The 27,767-nt window shown below is 41.9% G+C and overlaps 1 protein-coding gene across 3 annotated transcripts in view; it reads right to left on the bottom strand.

Annotated features, from left to right (window-relative positions):
* The window catches only part of LOC133549257 (protein inscuteable homolog), a 140,475-nt gene that overhangs the window by 100,332 nt on the left and 12,376 nt on the right, over positions 1–27,767 (bottom strand). Inside the window, exon 2 of one of the 3 annotated variants that reach the window (XM_061894484.1) lies at positions 13,477–13,640. The exons of the other annotated variants lie outside the window; for them this stretch is intronic. The gene's annotated coding sequence lies outside the window, so the exon portion shown is untranslated. The remainder of the gene's footprint in view (positions 1–13,476; positions 13,641–27,767) is intronic. 3 annotated transcript variants of the gene reach the window in all.

Below are 27,767 nucleotides of genomic sequence, written 5' to 3'. Positions count from 1 at the left end.
AAATTCGTGGTATTATCCAAAACTAATGTAAAGCATCCAAACAACAGAAGAATAAGTGATTATTACATTTTAACAGAAGTGTAGATGGAACATGTTAAAAGAGAAAATAAGCAGATATTAACAGTAATTAAAGAAGTAGATTAATAATACATTTTCTACCACTAGTACTTAATAATGTTGACAAAATAATAGAATGATAAATGACACAATATGTTACTGCATATGTCAGCAGACTAATTAGGAGCCTTTGTTTGTTTACTTACTACTAAAATACAAGTTGTCTTGTATGTTCACTATTTTATTTAAGGACTCAACTGCAATAAGAGACATATGTTTAATGTACCCTAAATTTTTTTGTTGAAATAAAGCCAATAATGGTGGCCCCCTTTATTTAGAAAAGTACCAAAAAGTAGCAAAAAGTTTTGAAATATTCTTAGTACCGGTCAGTGGCGTCGCCAGACAGATTTCACTGGGGCACGTGCCCCAGTGTTGATCTGCAGTGCCCCAGTAAAAATTTCGCCAATAAAAAGAAAATGCTTCAGAGTTTTAAGTCTACATAACATAGACAACAGCGCACATACTACTTAGTATGGTAATTGATTGCTACTGTATTCTCTCCACGTAACAATGAGCACATGGCTAATTAATATGGTAATATATTCACGTGTGGATCGACACTTCAGTTGAGAGAGAGGTAGGTAGGTAACGTTAGCCAACAACAATTTGCTAATCATATTATTTTGATTTTGATTTGACTCAAACTGTAACTCTTAAATGGATATCAGAAAGTTATTCGCCCGCAGCAGGGAAGAAGCAGCGAGGAATGAGAGATGTAAGTGAAGTCCTAGCTAGCTAGGCAACATCATTGTCTTAAGTTGATGCTAAGTTAGCTAACGTTATTCCTTGTATCAAGACAAACATATTCATTTGCTGTACGAGCTGTCGGGGGAATTTCCAATGAACATGAAACATAATGTTGGTTATTGTCTGCTGGTTCTGCATCAATGATGATTTGGAGTCAGCATGTGTGAGTTGAGTGCTTCTCAAATGGTTTGTCTTGAGGAATAAAAACATTTTTCCATAACATCAAGTCGTGAGCCAAATTTTTAAATCATTCAAGTTTATTTCACAGAAAAATAGCACAGTAGACTTGTCCTGTTAATCGGTGTGACTTTGACTAAAATAATCTTTTTTTGTCACCAGAAAAATGGCTACAGCTAAAGCATCTGGTTTTGTTTCCAGAAAAAAGAGTAACATTTCTGTATTTGTTTTCAGAAAGATGGCTGAAAATATCGGGTTTTCTTGCTCCATTTAGATTTTTTTAAAATATATTTCCATGTCTGTCCTGAGTCCTCCTCCAACTTGTTAGTCGGTTTGCCTTTTGCTAAAATACTCACTAATAGTCACTAGAAAAATGGCTAAAAATATCTGGTTTTGTTGCCACGATTTGATTTTTTTCTCCCTAAACTTTTTTTTTTCATGCACACATCTGACTGCGACTCACTGAAAATGACACACAATCCACTTTTATGTCACGACCCACCAGTTAGGAACCACTGGTCAACTGTATAACAGTTACTGTAACATTTCCATGTCTGTCCAGAGTGATTGACCACTTTGCAAAAATGAAAATGAGATGTTACAGTTTACTTCTCACAAAATGATTCCCTGAACAGACACACAACAGTTGTTCATTTATTCTACTACTGTGGCTTTATCGTCTTGTGTATATTTTATAGTTTTGTGTATCTGAAATAGGATTAGCCACATTGCCATAAATGGAAATTAAATAATATAAAAGAACCCAGAGATGTAGGGGTGCTTTATTTTTTGTTTTACTTTTGTAGATGTTAAATTTGCAGATGATTACTGCAATATGTATTTCAAAAAGATTCATTGCTCTTCCTTTTTGCTTTTACCAGTAGCAGTTTAGAAGTCTGGAGTAAAAAAAGTGCACAAGAAGGTCAAATGCATTAGTTAATTTCAGGTGGTTAATCAAAGATCCATACAATATAATCTGATATGATTTCATAGTTTAAAGCACTATTTATGTATTTTTTAGGATAAATAAGTGCTAAAAATGTTTTTGCTTGCGCGCATTGCACGCTCACACGAATTATTTGTGCCCCAGGTGTGCCCCAGTACAGTATTAGGTCTAGTGACGCCCCTGGTACCGGTACCAAAATATTGGTATTGTTACAACTTTACTGTCAAGAAAACTCATCGTCCACACTGTTAAAAGTGATTCTGGCATTCAGTCAGAAGGAGGAATGTTGTCAAGTTGACAGAACAAATTGCCCATCACAATTAATTAAGAAGAGTCACGACAACTTCAACTGGACAAAAGCAGGGAAAGTGATCAAAAACCAATAAGATTAAGTCCAGTTGACTTCGGGGAGTAGGTTCTAGGTGGGCCTTTCAACCTTCATGCATGCGCCAGAAAGAGGCCCCTTTTCACTGCAGGGACTTTTTCAGGTAAATAAAGTTCCCTGTTTTTCCACCAAAAACTACCCAGGTTTTTCATTTAGGACCGGGTTTTGGTCCTAAATGATCACAGTAAGATATTACAGCTTGTTGCTGAGATGTGATGACCTGTATTGAGTAAAACATGTTTGAAACTATTTCTGTCCAAATGTCCAAAACACACGGCTTCACGGTGGCAGAGGGGTTAGTGCGTCTGCCTCACAATACGAAGTTCCTGCAGTCCTGGGTTCAAATCCAGGTTCGGGATCTTTCTGTGTGGAGTTTGCATGTTCTCCCCGTGAATGCGTGGGTTCCCTCCGGGTACTCCGGCTTCCTCCCACTTCCAAAGACATGCACCTGGGGATAGGTTGATTGGCAACACTAAATTGGCCCTAGTGTGTGAATGTGAGTGTGAATGTTGTCTGTCTATCTGTGTTGGCCCTGCGATGAGGTGGCGACTTGTCCAGGGTGTACCCCGCCTTCCGCCCGATTGTAGCTGAGATAGGCGCCAGCGCCCCCCGCCACCCCAAAAGGGAACAAGCGGTAGAAAATGGATGGATGGATGTCCAAAACACACCCAGCAATGCTGCACAGGAAGGCGGGGAAGAAGAGAAGACAATTCGGCCAAAATTGTCAAAAGTCCCATTTTTGTCAAAAATACCTCCCGGGGTTCCAGTCCCACGAGTCCCGCCACCTGCCGCACAAGTCCCGGGATGCAAAAAATGTCCAAAACGCACCCAGCAAAGTCCCACGGGAAGTGAAGGAGAAAAGTGAGAAAAGTTGGCAAAAGTTCCCAAAAAGGTTTAAAATACCTACCCAGGTTCGAGTCCCATAAGTCCCGCCGCCGACCAATGACAATATCAAACAAACAGAAGAAGTCTGGAAATAAAGTCAAACAGAAGTTTCTTTTAAGCGCAAAAAAAATGACTGACTAAAGTTACTTAAGACTTAACTTTATTTACAGTTTATTTTCAGCTGTGGTACATATCCGAGTCACGTAAAATCTAACGGTGCCCCTTTTTTTTGTGCCTGGCTTGCGCGTGAAGACACGACTCAACTCAGCCAAACTACCTCTGGGTAATGTTGCGATTTTAAATGCCAACAAATAAATTATTTTTTTTTAAAAACACTCTACTGTAACATAAATAAGGCTCCACTTTCCCAAAAAATGTGCTAGCTGGAAGCTAATATACATTGGCGTTGCTATTGACATGCTACCCATTAGCGTTAACGCTTTTATAAGGCGATTTTCAACACCTTCAAATGTGGTAATGAAAATTACAACTAAAGTGTAGGATAGTGTGTAATGTCAGGGTTTCCCACACATTCATTTATTTGTGGTGGCCCGCCACGAAAGAATTACGGCCGCCACAAATAAAAAAATAAAAATAAAAATTTTTTTTAAATAAATAAAAATTTTTGTTTTGTTTTTTTTCAGCTTTTGATTCGCATGACCGCTCATAAAAGTAATGGGACTCTGTATTTGAATGGAGCTTGTAGTTACATATTATATAAATATGTAAATATGATATAAATATGTATATAAATATGTACATAAAGTAATGTAATTATATTCCAACTCCGCGTTCTTCTTGGTCATCGCCGCCGCCACTGCCCCCCCCCTCTCCATCCCCATCCCTCCCTCCGTCCCCCCCGCCGCACGACCACACCACCACAAATAGATGCCTGACCTGTGGGTAACACTGAATATGTACAATACTTGCATTATTAACACCTTGTAGGGTGCAACATGTCTTAATAATTTTCCTTTCCAGCGTTCCTCAGAGGGAGCCATCTGCATCAGGGGTTTGTATCGGTCATGCGGTGGGGACGCTTTGTGTCAGCGTCCTGGTGGCCGTGCTGGTGCAGATGGCGCCCGTGACAGTGTTTCGTCACTTGGCTCCTCTGTACTCATCTATTTCTTCATGTGTGTGCTATGATCGGGGTATTGTTTTTAAGTCTGTAAAGCACTTGGTGTTGCATTTATTTTATGTATGGAGAGTACTTTATAAGTAAAGTTGGATTGTTTGATGAAGGAAAATAGCGTTAACTGGTCTTTACGTTGACAGGCTAAGTTAATTCTATTGACCTAAAACCTGCAGCAGGTTGCATCGCAAGCTCTTGTCAGGATGACCGCACAAATAGAGATGAGGGGTCCGACTATCATGCAATTTCAGCGGCGAGCATTTGGAGCTTGTTCAGTGTGCCGTTGAAAGAAAGAATATCCTCAGCAGACAGATGGTTCCGATTTGGCCTGGGGTGACGTCGCCACATCCCGCTAATAATTCAGGGTGTTCCCGCGTGAGGCTTTTAATCGCGCACGGCGTGTACCTGAACACGAGCAGAGCTGACAGCGTGTTCGACATCCCAGCGTGCACCGGGGGCCGCCTGTGCTGAATCTGGATTTTCTTACCAAGATGAGAAGCTTTTTACGGCACGTCGGCTAATTTTCTTGCCGAGGTGGACGTTTCTTTTTCATGTCTCGGCTGAAACGTGAGGCGCCCCGTCTGCGGATTTCCCCCCCGCCACCTGGTGGGCTGCGGTGCCAGTGGTGTGGTGGACCGGACAAAGGACACCTCTGTTTTAACTTCACGTCACACGGCGGCTAAAACAACAAGATCTCATCGTGTGTGTGTGTGAAGAAAAGCAGTTTCCAGAATAACTCCATGTATTCTTATGAAAAGAATATTTTCTTAATTTGAATTGTGACGGTTTGAACAGTCACACGTTTGAAATAAACAGCAGTTTATTTCCATTATCATCAACTAGGGCTGTGAATCTTTGGATTTGAGTTTTGGGGGTTAAACGATTCGATTCAGAATCGATTCTCGATTCCAAATTAATACAAAACTCTTGCAAAGTGGTAGAGCATGGCTTAAAGAAGAAACACTTACACATTGGCACAGATCTGGTTACGAGTGTAATCAGACAGGAACAGGGCTTGGTTTCAAATGTGACGAAACGCTCAAGTGTCGCCCATCTTTGTTTTTGTTCACAACAGCACCAACAACTTGTGTGGGGAAGACGCAGGACGTGACCTCCGGTTTGTGTGCCATCTGCCTTGCTCATGTCCGTGTAGTCAGTGTGTAAAAATACATGTGCAGCGCTTTGATGTTGTTCTGTGGTCAGCTTGGAGGACTCCGCGCAGAGTCTGTGACGGGCTACTGACAAGAAGAAGATGAAAAACAAATTAAAGTGTTGCTTTTTATGTTGAGCCTCATACAAAGCATTGGCCTTCTTCTCTGGCACCAGAAAAACAGGGAGAAATGTTACTTTGGTCCAGGGGTGTCCAAACGTGTGTGTATATATATATATATATATATATATATATATATATATATATATATATATATATATATATATATATATATATATATATATATACACATACACACATATATATATGTGTACTTTAGACCAGGGGTGTCAAAACGTTTTGGGGCCCAAAAAAATTATGTGTGTGTATATATATATATATATATATATATATATATATATATATATATATATAAATATATATATACACAGTGGGGCAAAAAAGTATTTAGTCAGCCACCGATTGTGCAAGTTCTCCCACTTAAAATGATGACAGAGGTCTGTAATTTTCATCATAGGTACACTTCAACTGTGAGAGACAGAATGTGGGAAAAAAATCCAGCAATTCACATTGTAGGAATTTTAAATAATTTATTTGTAAATTATGGTGGAAAATAAGTATTTGGTCAACCATTCAAAGCTCTCATTGATGGAAGGAGGTTTTTGGCTCAAAATCTCACGATACATGGCCGCATTCATTCTTTCCTTAACATGGATCAATCGTCCTGTCCCCTTAGCAGAAAAACAGCCCCAAAGCATGATGTTTCCACCCCCATGCTTCACAGTAGGTCTGGTGTTCTTGGGATGCAACTCAGTATTCTTCTTCCTCCAAACACGACGAGTTGAGTTTATACCAAAATGGATACATGGATGATACAGCAGAGGATATATATATATATATATGTGTGTATACATATATACAATATATATGTATATACAAATATATACACACACATATATATACATACACAGTATATACACATTTATATATACATATATATATATACATACACACATATATACATATATATACACGTGTGTGTGTGTGCGTGTGTGTTTGTGTGTACATATATTAATATAATGAATGTATAATAAATATAGTGTAATTAAATATAAAGACTATGTGAAAGTGCGCCTCCTACTTTGTTTACTTTCATGACAACCTTCTTAAAGTTTTGCAATCAAACAGAATTATCAAGCAGCTAAAATGGGCCAAAGATGGGTAAGTGTAGAGAGAGTGTTTTGCTTTTTTCCCATCATGCACTCTAATGGATTTAAATGGGTGTCATTTAAAATTATTATTGTGTTTGGACGTTTTTCATAGCATTCACAAAGTTCAGTGAGTAGGTTGTCTTATCTGTGACCATGTGTGTTGGCATTTATGTTATTTGCATTTTTTTTTTTTCTTTTACGGCACTATGACTAGGGAAGGTTGTCTGGATTGTGTCATATAAGTATATGTTGTGCTGTGATACAGAATCACATTCAAGGGACATTGTTCTGATTTACTCATATTGCCCACAAAATGGCAACAAACCTGAAGCATTTATGGATCTCCCCGGTAATTAAGATTATTTTGAAGGAGAAGTTATGATGTCCAATGGGCCAAATTAAAGTTGCCAGTAAGCTGTAGTTTTGGCCACCCCTGCTTTAGCATGTGTTCTTTTGGACTGAGATGTTTCATGACAGGTCTGGACCATGGAGTGTTAACACATGTGTACATTGCGCTAAATCAGGGGTGTCCAAACTTTTTCCACTGAAAATTTTGGATTTTTTTTTTTTTTTTTAAACAATAAAAAATTATTAATTTTTTTTTTTAACTCTAGGGCTCCCCTCAAGTTTGGTCCCAGTCATAAAAATTGTAAAAATAAGTCAAAAATAAATGTTTGTATTCAACGCTTAAGTCTGTAGATCAACTTCAAATCCATCTGGTGATATAAAGTTTATTGTTTTATATATTTTTAAATCTAAAGCGGATATTACACTTTGTTCTATTTTTTGTTGATCATAATATTTTTGGAATGTGGCAGGGGCATCATTTTGGACACCCCTGCTCTAAATCATTGTGATTTCAAAGTTCTAACATATAAGCTGCACTTTGAACAGACATCCCTGACCTTCGACCGGTGACTGGTCAGCCCTGATCTCCAGCAGAGCCAGGACCGCATGAACAAGCAGGCTGTGCCGGGTCATGGACGTTTCTATCTCGCATGCAGTGACCGGGGTCAAAGTGCACCCCTGGTGCTCAGACCGTGTTGGAAAGAGCTGATGAGAACTGCTCCTGAGTCCCTCTCAACACAACAGCAAACTTCCTCGTAATAGCACATTCAATCCGTCAAACTATCTGGGAGAAAGAAACAACTATTCTCGAATCCCGCTGTAAGACACAACAGTCCACTTGATCTTATCTTAACTGTGTGGAAAAGCAGCACATTCCAACCAAAACACCAACTTTAGCTCCATTAGCTTCCAACAATACATTTCAATAATTGTACTATGTAGTCCAGGGGGTGTCCACACTTTATGACTTGAGGGCCACATTGGGCCAAAATGTTTTGTCCAAAATAAATAAATAAATATAAATATATACAGTGGGGCAAAAAAGTATTTAGTCAGCCACCGATTTCTCCCACTTAAAATGATGACAGAGGTCTGTAATTTTCATCATAGGTACACTTCAACTGTGAGAGACAGAATGTGAAAAAAATCCAGGAATTCACATTGTAGGAATTTTAAAGAATTTATTTGTAAATTATGGTGGAAAATAAGTATTTGGTCAACCATTCAAATCTCTCACTGATGGAAGGAGGTTTTGGCTCAAAATCTCACAATACATGGCCCCATTCATTATTTCCTTAACACAGATCAATCGTCCTGTCCCCTTAGCAGAAAAACAGCCCCAAAGCATGATGTTTCCATCCCCATGCTTCACAGTAGGTATGGGGATGCAACTCAGTATTCTTCTTCCTCCAAACACGACAAGTTGAGTTTATACCAAAATGGATACATGGATGATACAGCAGAGGATTGGGAGAATGTCATGTGGTCAGATGAAACCAAAATAGAACTTTGACCGATACGCCAACTGTGTCGCACTGACGACTGCGCGCCAACCTGTGTTTATATGGAAGCGCATCCGTCAACGAGATGCTGCTGCCAACAGAATCGCCGCACTTCTGTCGTTGGTCATTTGTAATTTATCGTCGTCGGAGATCATTTCCACCGTGTCGGAATTTTTTGATCATATATCGGAAAAAAAGGTATTTGTGTTAATTTCCTTGTCGTTTCATCCTGTTCTCTCAAAGTTTCTACTCGATCTTAGTTAGTAGGTCTGTAACGGTACATGTTTTTGTGTTGAACCGTTTCAGTAGGTCAGTTGGTAAATGCTCATGCTGAGTTCCTTAGAGCACTGGTTCAAATCCAGCTCGATGGGTCACTCATTACGTTTTTACCATGAATTGATTAACGTGGACCCCGACTTAAACAAGTTGAAAAACTTATCTGGGTGTTACCAATTAGTGGTCAATTGTACGGAATATGTACTGTACTGCGCAATCTACTAATAAAAGCTTCAATCAATCAACAATGCGTATTCAGATCGCATGTAAAAAATAAATAAATAAATAAATTCTCAGTCCACAGGTATTCTCACTCACAACATGTTCTCTTAGATTTCCATGTTATGATACATGTTCACATTATTGATTGACTGTATCTAAAAAAGATAAAAATATATTGTTCTTTAAATGAAGATATGAAATAATCCTAAATGAAATACAATGACTTGGTTTATATTATTGTATATACTAGGTCATAAAATCAGTGTCAGTTGAGTGGGTCCATAGGTTGCCTGTAGGGATTTTTAATGTCCAGCCGATGTCAGTATTTAGTGACACAGTATTGACACAGTATCAATACAGTTTTGCAATGTGTCGAAACGATACATCAGGGGTAGGGAACCTGTGGCTCTAGAGCCAGATGTGGCTCTTTTGATGACCGCACCTGGCTCTCAGATAAATCTTAGCTGACATTGCTTAACACGATAAGTAATGAATAATTCTGCTTGTAGTCACAGTGTCAAAAATAACGTTCAAAATATAAAACATTCTCATGCATTTTAATCCATCCATCTGGTTTCTACCGCACCTGTTCAAGAAGTCGCATTAATGGTAAGAAGTATTTTATTTATTGTTGGTTCGCTTCAGAATAACAGTGTTATTAAAAAGAATAAGAGATTTATTTCATTATACTCTAAAAATGTTGGTTTTACTTAAAAATCCACGCATTTAGTTGTGTTCAGTCTATTATATGGCTCTCACGGAAGTACTTTTTAAAATATTTGGCTTGAATGGCTCTCTCAGCCAAAAAGGTTCCCGACCCCTGCGATACATGATGCCTCATCAACCCATCACTAGTAAATGGACGTTTATGAGGGTATGGCACACTCAGTACCTGTTTTGACACTGGCAAGATGCTGATTTACGAAAAAATTGTAATGTAATAATAAAAGATTTGAATCATACCACGCTTTTTCAGACACTCAAAACCTATATTCATCCACATTCACACATTGATGGCGGTAAGCTACAATTGCAGCCTGTCAGCCAACTTGCGCCTCCAACCGCCACCAAACAAGCGTTCGCTTTAACGACGCACAAGGCCGCCTTCTCCATGGCCTAATGATGGCAAAACCCGGCGGCGCTCCTGACACGTCTCACGCCAATGTGACAGGGGGGAAGCCTCAAAACGAGGAGCGGGGAGGAAGCCCGGACGCTGCTGGCGTATTGTTGTGCAGCACGAAGGGGTAGCGGCATGACGACAAGGGTTTGACAGGGGCCCGTGTGGGCAGTGCATTATGGGTAAAGCAGCATAGTTGAACCTACGTTCTCGTTAGCGTGTTTTGCCGTTGCAGATGGTGGGCTGTTGCAAATTGACATACAGTAACTTTTAACAGTTACTCCACAATACCAATTTTCACAACTTTTGTGTGTGTCAATAAATATTTATTGAGCTGATTATGATAACTGCTGTTATTTCTCAGTCTCATTTGCAAGTAAATTGAAATTGCAGTTGCATGTCCAATACATTAGATGGCAGTAGCGTAAAGTTATGGTGTGTCAGTCATTTCAGGCTTTGCTGTCTGTTGTGCCCTTCAAAGTGTTAATACTGTAAGTGTTCTACTTATTACGCACCGGTTGTTTGATTGTTATGTGCATCTTAGTTGCAGTTGAAATCAAAGAGTTAAAATCGCTAATGCTAATCAATAGCATGCCAGTAGCAAACCCAATACATATTAGCATCGAGCTAGCACATGTTTGGAAAAAAGGGTCCTTACTTGGAGGATTTTTTGAGTTAAATTTCTTTGTTTGCCCGCCACATCATTTGTCATTTTACATGGCCTGTCACATCATTTTACGTGACCCGCAACGTAATTTTCCATTTCAGGTGGCCTGCCACTTCATTTGTCAATCAAAGTGACCCACAATATCATTTTATACATCATTTGTCATTTTAAGTGGCCCACCAGAACATTTTACCTACCCCTCCGCGCCATTTATCCGGCCCACCTCTTCATTTGTCATTTAAAGTGGACCGCCACAACATTATATGTGGCCTGCCTCTTCATTTGTCATTTAAAATTGCCCGCCACGTCATTTAGGTGGCCCCCCACAACATTACTTGTGGCCCGCCTCTTCATTTGTCATTTAAAATTGCCCGCCACATTGTTTATTTGGCCCCCCACAACATTATTTGTGGCCCGCCTCTTCATTTGTCATTTAAATTTGCCCGCCACATCATTTATGTGGCCCCCCACAACATTATTTGTGGCCCGCCTCTTCATTTGTCATTTAAAATTGCCCGCCACATCATTTATGTGGCCCCCCACAGCATCATATGTCGGCTGCCTCTTCATTTGTCATTTTAAATGTCCTTCCACATCATTTATGTGGCCATCCACAACATTATATGTGGGCTGCTTCTTCATTTGTCATTTAATGTGGCCCCCCCACAGCATTATTTGTAGCCCCCCTCTTCATTTGTCATTTAAAATTGCCCGCCACATCATTTATGTGGCCATCCACAACATTATATGTGGGCCGCATCTTCATTTGTCATTTAAACTTGCTCACCACATCATTTATGTGGCCCCCCACAGCATCATATGTGGGCTGCCTCTTCATTTGTCATTTTAAATGTCCTTCCACATCATATATGTGGCCATCCACAACATTATATGTGGGCCGCATCTTCATTTGTCATTTAATGTGGCCCGCCACAAAATTATACGTGGCCCGCCTCTTCATTTGTCATTTAAATTTGCCCGCCACATCATTTATGTGGCCCCCCACAGCATTATTTGTAGCCCCCTTCTTCATTTGTCATTTAAAATTGCCCGCCACATCATTTATGTGGCCATCCACAACATTATATGTGGGCCGCATCTTCATTTGTCATTTAAACTTGCTCACCACATGATTTATGTGGCCCCCCACAGCATCATATGTGGGCTGCCTCTTCATTTGTCATTTTAAATGTCCTTCCACATTATATATGTGGCCATCCACAACATTATATGTAGGCCGTATCTTCATTTGTCATTTAAATTGGCCCGCCACAACATTATATGTGGCCCGCCTCTTCATTTGTCATTTAAATTTGCCCGCCATGTCATTTATGTGGCCCGCCACAACATTATATATGGCCCGCCTCCTCATTTGTCATTTAAGTGGCCCGCCACAACATTATATGTGGCCCGCGTGGCGCAGTGGGAGGGTGGCCGTGCGCAACCCGAGGGTCACTGGTTTAAATCCCACCTAGTACCAACCTCGTCACGTCCGTTGTGTCCTGAGCAAGACACTTCACCCTTGCTCCTGATGGGTGCTGGTTGGCGCCTTGCATGGCAGCTCCCTCCATCAGTGTGTGAATGTGTGTGTGAATGGGTAAATGTGGAAGTAGTGTCAAAGCGCTTTGAGTACCTTGAAGGTAGAAAAGCGCTATACAAGTACAACCCATTTATTTGTCATTTAAACTTGCCCGCCACATCATTTTACATAGACCCCGCCTCCTCATTTGTCTTTTAAAGTGGACCACCACATCATTTTACATAGCCGCCACATCATTTATGTGAACCGCCTCCTCGTTTGTCATGTAAGTGGCCGGCCACATAATTTAACACAGCCCACTGCAATATTCAAGTGGCCCACCTCTTCAATTGTCATTTAATGTGGCCTGTGACGTCATTTTATGTGGCACGCCTCCTCATTTGTCATTTTACATAGCCCGCCACATCATTTATGTGGCCTGCCTCCTTATTTGTCATTTAAAATGGCACGCCACGTCACTTCACGTAGCCCACCACATAATTTATACGGCCCGCCAAAGCATTACTGTATATGTGGGCCGTCTGTTCGTTTGTCATTTAAAGTGCCTCCCCCCCTCGCCCTCCTCCCAAGTCATTGACCATTTTACATTGCCCACCACTTACATTTTTCATTTTATGTAGCTTGCCACATCATTTTATGTGTCCCACCAAATCATGTATTATTTCATGTGACCTGTCACCTCAAAGACTAGAAACAAAAAAAACTTTTATGGCTAAATGTATTAGTTCTTTTTTTTGGAGTAAATTTCTTTGTTTGCATTGAAAATTGTAACATTACCTATAGAGCTAATTTAGCAGAGTCCGCTCTCAGTGCTGCTGGAGTGATTGCCAAGTGCCGAATTAAGAAGGCTCAGTCGGCAACCGGGCGTGACGTCACTCTCAACCCAGGTACCGACTCATGGCACCGTTGGATTTTCCGTGAATCGGTGCGGGATCCGGTCGTTGCGAAAAAAGTTCCGGACTAAGTACCTATCCTCGAGTCTTGATGTATTATTAACACATGCGATATAACTTTTTTTGCCAAAGGGACTTACGGCTTTTCAGAAGTTCATTCTAAGCCCGGCATGGTCCGCTCTGGGTCTTGTTTAGGTTCCTGTCCAGCACGCTTGAATGGTCGTGTGCAGACACAATGAACATTTCCCTTGTAAGGCCACAGACTGGAAGATTCTATTCATGTCTTGCTGGGTTCTTTCCTCGCCTGTAATAACAAAAAAATGGAATTCTGGGACTTTGACGTCTGGAAGCCACTCAAGCACACATGGCGGCCTTGCACCATACAATAAACAGCTACAGCGGATGGCTTCTTGCATTTTAACTGCTGTGTCTCACTGATACATAATCTTTGCCAGCTTCTTCCCTCTGGTTGCAGGTCTGCAGTCCCAAAACCAGACACTTTTGTCTCGGCTGCCGTTTCACAACTTAGCAAGATGGTGTCAAATATTTGATTTTCTGTCATTTATTGTTCAATTATCGCACAGGTGTCAAACTCAAGGCTCAGGGGCCAAAACTGGCCCGCCACTTCATTTGATGTGGTCCACCACATCATTTTACGTTGCCCGCCACGTCATTTTATGTAGCACGCCATTTAATCTTACATGGCCCGACACATCATTTATGTGGCCTGCCACATCATTTGAACTGGCCTACATCATTTATGTTGCTCCCCCCAAAACATTTTATCTAGCCCACAAGATTTTATTTGGCCCTTCACATCATTTTACGTGGCCCGCTATGTCATTTTATCCAACCCACATCATTTTATGATTTGTCATTATCTGGCCCACCACCTCATCTTATGTGGCCCACCACATAATTTAATTTGGCCTACATCATTTATGTAGCCCGCCACTTGATTTGTCATTTATGTTGCCCCCCACATCATTTTATGTGGCTTGCCACATCATTTTACCTGGCCCGCCACTTCATTTTATCTGGCCCACATTACTTTATGTGGTCTGCCAATTCATTTTTCATTTACGTGGCCCTCCATGTCATTTCTCATTTTACTTGGCCCACCACTTAATTTGAAGTGGTCCACCACATCATTTATGTGTTCCGTCACATAATTTAGCTGTCCCACATCATCTTATGTAGCCCACAACGGCATTTTCTGTGACCCACCTCCTAATTTTATCTGGCCCACATTTGTCATTTAAGTGACCCTTCACATAATTTCTCTTTTACCTGCCCCTGGCCCACCACATGATTTTATTTGGCCTACATAATTTCTGTAGCCCGCCACTTGATTTGTCATTTATGTTGCCCCCCACATCATTTTATCTGGATAACATCATTTTATGTGGCCCGCTACATCATTTTATGTGGCTTGCCAGACATTTTATCTGGCCCGCCACCTCATTTAATATGGCCAGCCACATCATTTTATCTGGCTCACATCATTTCATGTGGCCCGCTACATCATTTTATGTGGCTTGCTACTTCATTTTATCTGGCCCGCCACATCATTTTATGTGGCCAGCCACATCATTTTACCTGGCTGACATCACTTTATGTGGGCCGACACTTCATTGTAGGGGGCCCGCTACATCATTTTACATGGCTTGCCATATCATTTATGTGGCCCGCCATATCATTTTATGTGGCCCGCCACTTCATTTTATCACGCCCACATTACTTTATGTGGTCCGCCACATCATTTCACATTTAAGTGGCCCTCTATGTCATTTCTCATCTTACGTGGCCGACCACGTAATTTTTCTATGGCCCGATACTAAAAGTTTCAGGCCATTAAAGTGGACCACTACATAATTTTATTTGGCCCGCCACATAAATTAAACTGACCCACATCATCTTTTGTAGCCCGCCACGGCATTTTCTGTGGCCCGCTTCTTCATTTTGCCTGCCCCAGATTATTTTATGTGGTCCACCACGTCATTTGTCATTAAAGTGGCACTTCACTTAATTTCTCTTTTACCTGGCCCACCAGATCAATTTATTTGGCTACATCATTTATGTAGCCCGCCACTTGATTTGTTATTTCTGTGCACCCCCAAGACATTTTATATGGCCAACATCATTTTATGTGGTCCACCACGTCATAGTACGTGGCCCGCCACATCATTTTTTGTGTTTTCCCTCCATGTCATTTCTCATTTTACATGGCCCACCACATCATTTTAAATGGTCCGAAACTTTATTTGTAATTTAATGTGGCCCACCACATCATTTTATCTGGCCCACATAATTTATCTTGCCCGTCATCTCATTTTACGTGGCCCGTCACGTCATTGTAGGTGGCCCGTCACGTCATTGTATGTGGCCTGTCACGTCATTTTACGTGGCCCGCCTCATCATTTTATCTTCCCCACATTATTTTATGTGGTCTGCCACATCATTTGTTATTCAAGCGACCCTTCAAATAATTTCTCATTTTACATGGCCCACCACATCATTTTATATGGTCCGAAACTTCATTTGTTGTTTAAGGTGGCCCGCCACATCATTTAACTGGCCTACATTATTTATGTGGCCCACCACCTCATTTTATGTGGCCCACCATATCTTATGTGGCCGCATCATCATTTTATCTGGTCTACATTTTATGTGGTCCACCACGTCATTTTACGTGGCCCACCATATCTTAAGTGGCCGCATTATCATTTTATTTGGTCTACATTTTATGTGGTCCGCCATGTCATTTGTCATTTAACTCGCTCACCACTTCATTTGTCATTTAAAGTGACCACCCCACATCACTTTACATGGCCCGCCACGTCATCTTAGGTGACCCGCCACATGATTTTTCATATATGGGCCCCGCCACAGCATTTTCCGTGGCCACAAACATCATGTAATGTGATCCACCACTTCATTTGTCATTTAATTGGCCCTTCACATAATTTCACTTTTATGTGGCCCACCATTCATTTTACGTGGCCTACATCATTTATGTAGCCCGCCACTTGATTTGTCATTTATGTTGACCCTCACATCATTTTATATGGCCCACATCATTTTATGTTGTCCACCACGTCATTGTACGTGGCCCGCCACATAATTTTATGTGGCCCGCCATATCATTTTATGTGATCCGCCACATCACCAACATCATCTTATGTGGTCCGCCACTTCATTTGTCATTTATTGTGGCCCACCAGATATAGTTTTTATTTCATGTAGCGCAACAGAAGACAATTAAGAAGTACTGCTACAGTGAAAGGAAATAAACAGAGTCCGTAAATTTTTGTCTGTGTCAATCAATCAATGTTTATTTATATAGCCTTAAATCACAAATGTCTCAAAGGGCTGCACAAGCCACAACGACATCCGCGGCACAGAGCTCACATAAGGGCAAGGAAAAACTCACCCCAGTGGGACGTCACTGTGAATGACTATGAGAAACCTTAGAGAGGACCGCATATGTGGGCAACCCCCTTCCCCCTAGGGGAGACCGAAAGCAATGGACGTGGTGTGGGTCTAATAAAATATTGTGAAAGTACGTCCACATCGCAGACATCCGGTTGCAACACTGCAGTTTTATTTCTGTTTTTCAATTTTTTGGGGCTGGAAGCACGGTGGAAGAGGGGTTAGTGCGTCTGCCTCACAATACGATGGTCCTGAGTAGTCCTGGGTTCAATCCCGGGCTCGGGATCTTTCTGTGTGGAGTTTGCATGTTCTACCCTTGACTGCTTGGGTTACCTCCGGGTACTCCGGCTTCCTCCCACCTCCAAAGACATGCACCTGGGGATAGGTTGATTGGCAACACTAAATTGGCCCTAGTGTGTGAATGTGAGTGTGAAGGTTGTCTGTCTATCTGTGTTGGCCCTGCGATGAGGTAGCGACTTGTCCAGGGTTTACACAGCCTTCCGCCCGATTGTAGCTGAGATAGGCACCAGCGCCCCCCGCGACACCAGAGGGAATAAGCGGTAGAAAAATGGATGGATTGATGGAATTGTTTTGGGCTTTACTAATCAATAGTTCACAAATTAAAAAACACCACTCATTTCAAGGTAAGGCGGCTTTTATTTTGCCACGGTGGGGGGGCCACAATCAATTACATGTAGGGGAAAGTTGAGCCTTGTAGCAAAATTTATTGCATAATCATATAAATGTAATCACTTGTTCCATTTCTGACATTTCCTAAAAGTTTCACCAAAACCCTCAACCAATACAACATTTAAAAAGTAGTACCCTACCTCCTGTGAAATATCCAGATGCATTTCTTTCCTCTTTGCCGCCAAACAAAAGGCCTCAGAAAGACCCAACTGCTCCACGGGCAGCCAAGCTGGCCTGAGAGACTGCAGGAACTGGATCCTGGCTCACCCTGGCCCGGGCAAGATGATCGCGTGGGTAGACGTGACACCGGAGACCGGGAGCTGCTAAATACTGGATGAGCCACGCACACATGGCTAATAGGGAGTCTTCCAGACTTAATTGGAGACAGGCATGCACCACGGTCGCCTAAATGCAAGGTGAACGGCGCCGATATTTGTTTAAGTGACAAAAAGAAGATGATGTGACTGACGCAAAATGTACAAAATGTACTTTGTACTTTGACATCTTGCGCGCTGCACTGTACCGCACCTGTACAGCACCATGTGAGCATCTTCTTACAATATACAATCTTTGGCCATGCACTACTTCAGCAACGTAACACAATGACATCCACTTTTACTATAAACATCATCCGATCCGATAACGGAAAGCGTGTGAAGCCAGCGCAAACACAATACAAACTAAACAGGAAGTGAAACCAAAACAATAGCGTAAAACAGGAAGTGAAGCCAAATACACTGGAAAAACACCCCGAAAATAGAACAAAGAGTGGCCTGGCGTAACAGGTCTTAACAGAGTAAAGATTTTGAATCGAGACTCGTCTCTGAATTGAATCATTACCTCCGAAAACGGAATCAAATTGTGTGGTGCCGAAAGTTTCACAGCCCTAAACCAAATATGCTGCAAAAGAAGTGACTCATATATAACTGACGTAAAATAAATATGCATACGATTGTGTTGTGCTAAAACAAACTAAATCATGATGATTGTTTCTCAAAATAAACTGTAAATAAAATTACATTTTGCCACCAAATTTTATGTGGTCCACCACATCATTTTATGTGCTCCGCCACGTTATTTTATGTAGCGTGCCACTTTATTTTATGTGGCCCGCCATATCATCTTATGTGGTCTGCCAAATCATTTTATGTAGCACGCCACTTCATTTTACGTGGCCCGCTACATAATTTTATGTGATGCACCATATCATTTTATTTGGCCCGCTACATAATTTTACGTGGTCCACCACATCATTTTATGTGGTCTGCCACATCATTTTATGTAGCACGCCACTTAATTTTACGTGGCTCGCTACATCATTTTATGTGGTTCACCATCTCATTTTATTTGGCCCGCCGCATCATTTAAACTGGCCCACAACACTTATGTGGCCCGCCACATCAATTTAAGTGGCCCACATAATTTTACATGGCCCTCCACATAATTTCATCTGACCCACATAATTTTACATGGCCCTCCTCATCATTTCAACTGGCCCACATCATTAATGTGGCTTGTCACGTCATTTTATGTGGTCCACCACATAATTTTATCTGGCCCACATCATTTTTATTTGGCTAGCCACATGATTTGTCACTTTAAATGGTCCACCACATCATTTTATCTGGCCCACATCATCGTTATTTGGCTCGCCACATGATTTGTCACTTTAAATGGTCCACCACATCATTTTACATGGCCCACTACCTCATTTTATGTGGCCCACATCATTTATGTGGCTTGTCACGTAATTTTATGTGGTCCGCCAAATAATTTTATGTAGCACGCCACTTCATCTTACATTTGTCATTCATGTGGCCTGCGACAACATTTTACGTGGCCCGCCACCTAATTTCATCTGGCCCACATCATTTATGTGGACTGCCACAAGATTGGTCATTTATGTGGCGCGCCACATCCTTTTGCGTGGCCCTCCACATCATTTCATCTGGCCCACATCATTTATGTGGCCTGTCACGTCCCTTTTTTGGCCCACCACGTAATTTTATCTGGCCCAAATCATTTTATCTGGACCGCCACATGATTTATCACTTTAAGTGGTCCACCACATCGTTTTACGTGGCCCTCCACCTCATTTCATCTGTCTCACATCATTTATGCGGCTCGTCACGTCCCTTCATGTGGCCCACCACATAATTTTATCTGGCCTGCCACATGATTTGTCACTTTAAGTGGGTCACCACTTTATTTTATATGGCCCGCCACATCATTTTATCTAGCCCACATCATTTATGTGGCCCGCCATGTCATTTTATTTGGCCCGCCACATGATTTGCCATTTATGTGGCCCGCTACATCCTTTTATGTGGCCCTCCACATCATATCATCTGGACCACATCATTTATGTGGCCTGTCAAGGCCTTTTTATTGCTCGCCTCATGAGCTTATATTGCCCATATCATTTATGTGGCCCGTCACATAATTTTTATGTGGCCCACCACATGATTTGTCATGTACGTAGCCCGCCACATCCTTCTATGTGGCCCTCCACCTCATTTCACCGGGCCTAATTCATTTATGTGGCCCGCCATATCATTTTTCATGGCCCACTACATAATTTTATCAGGCCCACATTATTTAGGTGGCCCGTCACTTTATGCGGCCCAGCATGTCATCTTATGTCTCAAAATAAACTAAATCAAATTAAGTCTTAAGTAACTTTAGTCAGTCATACTTATTGCGCTAAAGAAACTTCTGTATGACGTTATCTCCAGACTTCTTCTGTTTGTTTGATATCGTCAATACTGCCACAAGTGGTGAAAAAAGTGTATTACAACTGAGTACCTCTGCAGCCCACAGCTGAGAAACCGATATTTTGTCGACCTTCAAGGGTGCGCTCACCTCCCATTGTTATTAACTATCATACGTTGTCTGTATCCTTACTACACATGCACACAAAACACGTCAGAATCGAACCTTTTAACTGGACTGTGCTGACTCAGAAGGAACTGGACCACTTTGGTGGAAAGATTAGTTCAACGTGGCAAGACTCTTATAAAACATCTGTTGAGTCACCTCAAAGATCTAAACATATCTGTGATGAAGGCGAGGTTTCAATGGCTGGACCTTTGTCAAAACCCAGATGACCTCAGTCCGTTTGTGCTGAGCACCAACAATCCAAAATCAGCACACTGCCCGCCCGCTTCCCCTCAGCACCTTTCACGCTTTCTACCGGCGCGGATTTCGAAAAATGAGCTAGCAAACCCTTTACCACCCCGATGATGACGCTAACGACCGCGTACGAAAGCAAGTGGTGTTGACGGAGCCATCATTGCCGCCTCACCAGAAGCCAAGACCAGTACTTTGCGTCCAACAATGTCTCACTGGGGGGGGGAGCAACAATTTACAGGAGCCAACAAAAACACCCTGTACTTTCCCTGGTTTCATTAGGATAATAAAAGCTTTGTCGTTACTCTCGAGGCTCACTAAGGTCAGAGTTTAGATCGATTTGCTGCTGGTAAAAACAGTCATGTATAGCCGAGCTCAACGCCTGAATGCTACAGTACGGAGTGGAGTTGTACCGGTACTACAAAACCCAAAACCACTGAAGTTTGGCCCGTTGTGTAAATCGTAAATAAAAACAGAATACACTGATTTGGAAATCCTCTTCAACTTATATTCAATTGATTAGACTGCAAAGACACAATATATAATGTTCAAACTGAGAAACTTCATCCATCCATCCATCCATCTTCTTCCGCTTATCCGAGGTCGGGTCGCGGGGGCAGCAGCCTAAGCAGGGAAGCCCAGACTTCCCTCTCCCCAGCCACTTCGTCTAGCTCTTCCCGGGGGATCCCGAGGCGTTCCCAGGCCAGCCGGGAGACATAGTCTTCCCAACGTGTCCTGGGTCTTCCCCGTGGCCTCCTACCGGTTGGACGTGCCCTAAACACCTCCCTCAGGAGGCGTTCGGGTGGCATCCTGACCAGATGCCCGAACCACCTCATCTGGCTCCTCTCGATGTGGAGGAGCAGCGGCTTTACTTTGAGTTCCTCCCGGATGACAGAGCTTCTCACCCTATCTCTAAGGGAGAGCCCCGCCACACGGCAGAGGAAACTCATTTTGGCCGCTTGTACCCGTGATCTTATCCTTTCGGTCATGACCCAAAGCTCATGACCATAGGTGAGGATGGGAACGTAGATCGACCGGTAAATTGAGAGCTTTGCCTTCCGTCTCAGCTCCTTCTTCACCACAACGGATCGATACAACGTCCGCATTATTGAAGACGCCGCACCGATCCACCTGTCGATCTCACGATCCACTCTTCCCCACTCGTGAACAAGACTCCTAGGTACTTGAACTCCTCCACTTGGGGCAGGGTCTCCTCCCCAACCCGGAGATGGCACTCCACCCTTTTCCGGGAGAGAACCATGGACTCGGATTTGGAGGTGCTGATTCTCATTCCGGCCGCTTCACACTCGGCTGCGAACCGATCCAGTGAGAGCTGAAGATCCCGGCCAGATGAAGCCAACAGGACCACATCGTCTGCAAAAAGCAGAGACCTAATCCCGAGGCCACCAAACCGGAACCCCTCAATGCCTTGACTGCGCTTAGAAATTCTGTCCATAAAAGTTATGAACAGAAACTTCATTTTTTTTGTAAATAATCATTAATTATAATTTAATGGCAGCAACACAAAAGTTGGCACAGGTGCATTTTCAACAATGTGTTACATGGCTTTTCCTTTTAACAACACTCAGTAAACGTTTGGGAACTGAGGAGACCAATTTTTGAAGCTTTTCATTTGAAATTATTTCCCATTCTTGCTTGATGTACAGCTTAAAGGCCTACTGAAATGAGATTTTCTTATTTAAACGGGGATAGCAGGTCCATTCTATGTGTCATACTTGATCATTTCGCGATATTGCCTGTTGCAAATTGACATACAGTAACTTTTAACAGTTACTCCACAATACCAATTTTCACAACTTTTTGTGTGTGTCAATAAATATTTATTGAGCTGATTATGATAACTGCTGTTATTTCTCAGTCTCATTTGCAAGTAAATTGAAATTGCAGTTGCAAGTCCAATACATTAGATGGCAGTAGCGTAAAGTTTATGGTGTGTCAGTCATTTCAGGCTTTGCTGTCTGTTGTGCCCTTCAAAGTGTTAATACTGTAAGTGTTCTACTTATTACGCACCGGTTGTTTGATTGTTATGTGCATCTTAGTTGCAGTTGAAATCAAAGAGTTAAAATCGCTAATGCTAATCAATAGCATGCCAGTAGCAAACCCAATACATATTAGCATCGAGCTAGCACATGTTTGGAAAAAAGGGTCCTTCCTTGGAGGATTTTTTTAGTTAAATTTCTTTGTTTGCCACTGAAAGGATTTAGTAGAGAACATCCATGATAAAGTTCGCAACTGGAGAAAAGCCCTGCCTTTACCGGAAGTCGCAGACGATGACGACACATTTTGATGGCTCCTCACATATTCACAATGTTTTTAATGGGAGCCTCCAACAAAAAGAGCAATTCGGACCGAGAAAACAACAATGTCCCCATTAATTTGAGCAAGGATGAAAGATTCATGTTTGAGGATATTGATAGCGACGGACTAGAAAACAAAAAACAAAAAACAAGTAAAAAAAAAAAACGCGATTGCATTGGGAAGAATTCAGATGTTTTTAGACACATTTACTAGGATAATTCTGGGAAATCCCTTATCTTTCTATTGTGTTGCTAGTGTTATAGTGAGTTTAACAGTACCTGATAGTCGGAGGTGTGTGTCCACGGGTGTCTTGACGCCAATATCTCAGGGAAGTCGACGGCAGCTTTATGGACGGCACAAGCTCAGCTGATGTCCGGTAAGAAGCGACTTTTTACCACAGTTTTCTCACCGAAACCTGCTGGTTGACATTCGGTTGGGATCCATGTTCGCTGTGATTCAAAGTAAAGTTTCACCTCCGTGAATTTTAAACAAGGAATCACCGTGTGTTTGTGATCCCAACTCCATCTTTCTACTTTGACTTCTCCAATATTAATTGAACAAATTGCAAAGGATTCAGCAACACAGATCTCCAAAATACTGTGTAATTATGCCGTTAAAGCAGACGACTTTTAGCTGTGTGTGTGTGCAGCGCTCATATTTCCTAACAGCCCGTGACGTCAAGCGTACACGTCATCATTACGCAACGTTTTCAAGAAAAAACTCCCGGGAAATTAAAAATTGCAATTTAGTAAACTAAAAAGGCCGTTTTGGCATGTGTTGCAATGTTAATATTTCATCATTGATATATAAACTATCAGACTGCGTGGTGGGTAGTAGTGGGTTTCAGTAGGCCTTTAAATTGTTCAACAGTCCGGGGTCTCCGTTGTGGTATTTTGGGCTTCGTAATGCGCTACACATTTTCGACGGGAGACAGGTCTGGACTGCAGGCAGGCCAGTCTAGTACCTGCACTTTTAACTATGAAGGCACGCTGTTGTAACACGTGGCTTGGCATTGACTTGCTGAAATAAGCAGGGGCGTCCTTGATAACGTTGCATTGATGGCAACATATGTTGCTCCAAAACCTGTATGTACCTTTCAGCATTAATGGTGCCGTCACAGATGAGTAAGTTACCCATGCCTTGGGTACTAATCCATCCCCATACTATCACAGATGCTGGCTTTTGAACTTTGCCCCCATAACAATCCGGATGGTTAGTTTCCTCTTTGTTCCGGAGGACACAGGGGTCACAGTTTGAAAAAACAATTTGAAATGTTGACTCGTCAGGCCACAGAACACTTTTATATTTTGCATCAATCGATCTTGGATGAACTCGGGCCCAGCGAAGCCAGCTGCGTTTCTGGGTGTTGTTGATAAATGACTTTGGCTCTGTATAGTAGAGTTTTAACTTCCACTTACAGTTGTAGCGACGAATTGTAGTTAATGATATCCTTTTTTTTACCGGACGCGATGGAAGAATGCACGCATTTTGGCTTAAAAACAAACAATAAAATGGAAGCTATAAACACTGCAAGAGGTGCTTATTAGCTCTTTCTCTTTATAGCCGTTGGCTAGCTAGCGGTTAACGTCCATCCGCAGTTGGCAGTGTTTTAGCTACTTGTAGATCACTAATCCTCGCCTCAATGGTGACAGATAAAGTAAGTTTCTTACAAGTATCATCCCTGCGGGACGAGAAATGGCTAAACATGCTTCACTACACACCGGAGGAGGATACGATAGCTAACTGCTAACAGCAAGCTGGCACTCCTGAATGTAAACAAATATCATGGCCGGCACAGACATTACCAAGTACAAGAGCCGTATATAGTCAATACTACATTGATAACGTCAATATTTTTTTAAATCGCAAAATCTTTTGTCTTTTTTATTGTTAATAAACGCAGAAAATACGTCCCTGGACACATGAAGACTTTAATTACAAGCAATGTATGACCCAGTAACTAGTTAGATTTCGATTGATACCAACATTTACCAACAGACAAATAAGTGATTATTACATTTTAAGAAGTGTAAATAAAAACACGGTAAAACAGAAAGTAAGCCGGTATTTTTTCTCATTGGCTTGCTCCTCCCCTTACAAACCCGCCTGCTAGCTTGCGATGAAATTCCTTGATCTCGGATAGACATTTGTAAAAGGTGTTTTAAAATAACCTTTTTTTTACTGGACACGATGGAACAATGGACGCATTTTGGCTTAAAAACCAACAATAAAATGGAAGCTGTAAACACTGCAAGCGGTGCTTAGCGCTTGTTAGCCGTTAGCTAGCTAGCGGCTAATGTCCATCCGCAGTCGGCAGTGTTTTAGCTACTTCTAGATCACTAATCCTCGCCTCTGTGGTGAGAAATAGTCAGTTTCGTACCAGTATCATCCCTGCAGGACGAGGAATACCTAAACATGCTTCACTACACACCGGAGGAGGATACAATAGCTAACTGCTAACAGCAAGCTATCACTCCTGAATGTAAACAAATGCCATGGATGTCAGGCGTGGCCATTTTCCCAGGATGCAGACGAACAACTCCGGACAAAGCGTGCAGGTAGGATACGATTTTATTTCTCATAAAATCATACCACACCCAAAAATACAGGGACCGAAAAAAAGGGAGAGCTAAGGGTTAAAAACTCAGAACAGGAATCATGAGCTCGAAAAACAGGAATAAACCAAAGCACAGCAAACAGGGAAGCCAGACAGTATGTGGCAAACAACGTGAATAAATCTCCTGAAGGAATCAATAAAGTACTATCTGTTGTGGCACACGTGCAATCTGCGTCTCCCTCCGCTGCGGGACCACCCAGAGGACCCGCTGACAGCGCACCCGGACACGCCCCCGCTCACGCTGAGCGCAGCACGCCCACGCAGCGACAAGCCTGCACTCATTTACCAATCTGCTCACCTGGTACTGATGAGGGCAAGCTCATTAAAGGACCAGTGGACCCAAGGATCGGCGCGGGAACTTAGTTCTCAAATCGGATACCGTAAGGCTTATGCTTTCTCTCTCTGCGCTTTTCCCTCGTGTCTGACATCCTTGTTTGTTCTCCCGTGTTTCCGCACTGTTTCCCTTCCGTTACCCTGGATTTGGACTGCCTCCCTCGTTTCCAGACTCCTCGCTCGCCCCCGGACTCTGACGTCTCTCTCTGCCCCACGGACCCCTCGCATATCTTGGACTCCTTTTGCCTTGCCCTCTTTGGTTTCTGTCTGCTTCCTCATTCAACATTTACGGTAACACTTAACAGCTAATCTACACACATAGTCACACACATACACTTGGATTTTGTCACACACCAATCTATAATTTATTAGTATTGTTTATTATTGATTATGTATATATATATATATATATATATATATATATATATATATATATATATATATATATATGTTTACTATATATGTAATAGTGTGATGTTGTTGCGCTATATTATGAACGAGACAGGGTGTTATATTTTATTTTGAAGTCCATCCATCCATCCATTTTCTACCGCTTATTCCCTTTTGGGGTCGCGGGGGGCGCTGGCGCCTATCTCAGCTACAATCGGGCGTACGGCGGGGTACACCCTGGACAAGTCGCCACCTCATCGCAGGGCCAACACAGATAGACAGACAACATTCACACTCACATTCACACACTAGGGCCAATTTAGTGTTGCCAATCAACCTATCCCCAGGTGCATGTCTTTGGAAGTGGGAGGAAGCCAGAGTACCCGGAGGGAACCCACGCATTCACGGGGAGAACATGCAAACTCCACACAGAAAGATCCCGAGTCTGGATTTGAATCTTCGTATTGTGAGGCAGACGCACTAACCCCTCTGCCACCGTGAAGTATTGGTTTTATTTTGAAGAACCAGATGTCCGGTGCAGGAAGTGACTCTGCGTTTTTTTTGGATTTTTACTTCCTCTTCTATCGGACTTTTGCTGATGAGGTTTTGATTGATTGATTGATACATTTATTAGTAGATTGCACAGTACAGTACATATTCCGTACAATTGACCACTAAATGGTAACACCCGAATAAGTTTTTCAACTTGTTTAAGTCGGGGTCCACGTTAATCAATTCATGGTAATAGTAATAGTTCTTCATTGCTCTGTGTTTCTTGTGTAAATATTATTTCTAAACTTTCATAATACTTTAAAAGTTAAAACATTAATGTTTTAGGTATAAGTGATGTGTTGTTTTAAGTATTTTTTTTATGCATAATTTTGTTAAGTAAGGATTAGAGCGTCGAATGTTTGAAATGTTTGGTCATAATTACACATGGTATTTGTGCAGGTATCACTCCGCCAGAAAAGTAGAGACCTGTGTATGTGTTTCATGTTTCCAACAAAGGTATGTGGATTTGTGTATTATTATTATTTTTTTTGTGATAAAACGTTTTTGTTATTGTAATTTAAATTATTATTTTTATATAAATGAATGTTGTTTACTTCCTTTTCTATCGGACTTTTGCTGATGAGGTATCACTCCGCCAGAAAAGTAGAGACCTGTGAATGTGTTTCATGTTTCCAACAAAGGTGGCCAATTAATGATGAAACGGCGGAATGGTGGAGTGTCTCTTACTTTAAAAACTACACAACGCAGAATAAGAATCACTACATGTATATAATACATCTCTGTACATTACTTTCCTCTGGTATCCGTTTTCCGTCACGCCTTAGTTAAACCATAACACTATTTATCTATCTAAATAGCTCTCTGATTAGTGCCCGGCAGCAGGTGTGCGTGCCTAACAATATTTAGAGGCAGGGGAAACCAATCAGCATCCATGGCAACCAAAACAAACCTAGGGGGTGCACAAAACAGGACCTGAGAGAGTCCAAAACTAAACGGAACAAGAATCCG

The sequence above is a fragment of the Nerophis ophidion genome, linkage group LG03 (genome assembly GCF_033978795.1).
Source record: "Nerophis ophidion isolate RoL-2023_Sa linkage group LG03, RoL_Noph_v1.0, whole genome shotgun sequence".
NCBI lineage: Eukaryota > Metazoa > Chordata > Actinopteri > Syngnathiformes > Syngnathidae > Nerophis > Nerophis ophidion.
This window is presented reverse-complemented; position numbering and strand designations above follow the sequence as displayed.